Raw genomic sequence first — 1,769 nt, forward strand, 5'->3', positions numbered from 1 at the left:
GCTGTGCCCAGACTGGCGTTTATATATCCGAAAGATTTGCTATGGAGCCAATGGACTGACTGTGACCCACTCAGTGATTTGCACAAGCATGGGACCTGGGGGCAGCAAACACACCAACTAGACATTTGACCTTGGCCAATTTCCTGGGTGCCATGGAAGGCTGCCCTTGATCTATAATGTGTTAGACACCCTGACTGATGGGTGACTCCAGGGACTTCAGTGAGGACTAGTCCCTTAGACTCTGAAACTGGCTACACACTTGCTGCATGTGCAGTGTGTTTGCCACATAAACTCACTGGCACATTCCAAGGTCCAGGTGCTGAGGGACATCCTAACATTTGGGGCAGCTGCTGCCAAGGCGCAGTGGGGAAAGATCACCACTTAAGATCTTTCTTAAGGTTGTTCAGTTATTGGACCCTCCTGGTGCCTCAAATGTATGTAAATGTAGTCTTGTATAAGTAAGAGATGCCTTGCATTTGTTCTCCATATGTAAAGACTGTACAGGGCAGGACTGCTTTAGTGACTATATATGTATGTAAAGTTTTTTGCATATTTTTGAAACAAAAGAAAAACTGCCGGCACATGATGCAGGTTTGAGATTGATGTAACACACCGCCATACAGCAAGATGTGTACCCCCTTAGACTGAGGACCACTAGTGACAGAGCAAACTGCCTGTGTTAATTGTCAAGACAAGACAAGGATGCTACAGATAGGCACTAAGTGAATGAATGCAAATCGAGCAAGTGAACATCCGAGAGATGCAGCCTGATCCAGTGTCTGGGCAGGGTGCCTGTCCCTATGTGAAATGCTCATACTCATGTGGCCTGCAATACATATGTATGCCAATGGATAGTAGAAGTGCCAGAATGGTCGTGATAAGGTGGCAGATGCCAGTGTCCGCAGACAAAGTCTGTGTGTGGCTAGTGCCTGTGGATCATGCCCTGAGATGTTGTTGCCCAGTGTCTGACGTAGAGGTCATTTGGAGCAATCTGGCGAGCTGATTCTGCCAGATACGTGCCCTGGTTTACTCAGCGAGGTTTCCTGACATCGAGCTTGTTTGGTGAGTTTGATAAGATGAGGTGAGTTATGGTGTTAACGAGTTGCTTAACAAATCACCTTCAGTTGCCATGTCGCCGATGCCTAGTGAGAATCTTGCAACATCGCTTGTGAAAAGTATAAAAGATGTTGAGAGATGATCTGGATGTTGGCTTGGGTCTGGCGGGTCTTCTCTGACTCTGCCACACCTGCCCTACATCACTTAGACCCTGTCAGATTCCTCCAGACAGGTTAAAGTTTCATCTTGCACGATGAGGCATCCTCAGTTTGTGTGTGTGTGTGTGTATGTTGGGGGTGTGGGCGGGGAGGCGAGTCAAGGCTTCACCAAAGGGGACACAGCGTTTGACAGTGTCACTTTGAGAGGGAGAGAGGAGGAAACAGAAGTTAACAGCCGGAGTTCCAGGGAGATGCCAGCGAGGAGTGGAGTGTGAGAGTCTGCAGACCAACAGAAACAAAGGAAGGAGAAGGCAGTGCAGAAGCAGAGCAAGGCTGAGCCCTGGATAAACTGTGCCATTGTGTGTCTGAGCCAGTGCAGCCTAGGCCTGGATAGGTGACCCTGGGCAGTCCCGGAACCTCGTCCACCATGTAAAATAGACAAAGGGCTGGGGTGCTGGGGGGAGACAACCTGAGCTTTGGCAGGAGGGACAGATAAGGGAGAGGGGGTGGTGGTGGTGGGGGGGTGGCAGGCTGGGGGGGGGTGGGTAAAGGGAG

This window comes from Chiloscyllium punctatum, chromosome 11, assembly GCF_047496795.1.
Source record: "Chiloscyllium punctatum isolate Juve2018m chromosome 11, sChiPun1.3, whole genome shotgun sequence".
Taxonomy (NCBI): Eukaryota; Metazoa; Chordata; class Chondrichthyes; order Orectolobiformes; family Hemiscylliidae; genus Chiloscyllium; species Chiloscyllium punctatum.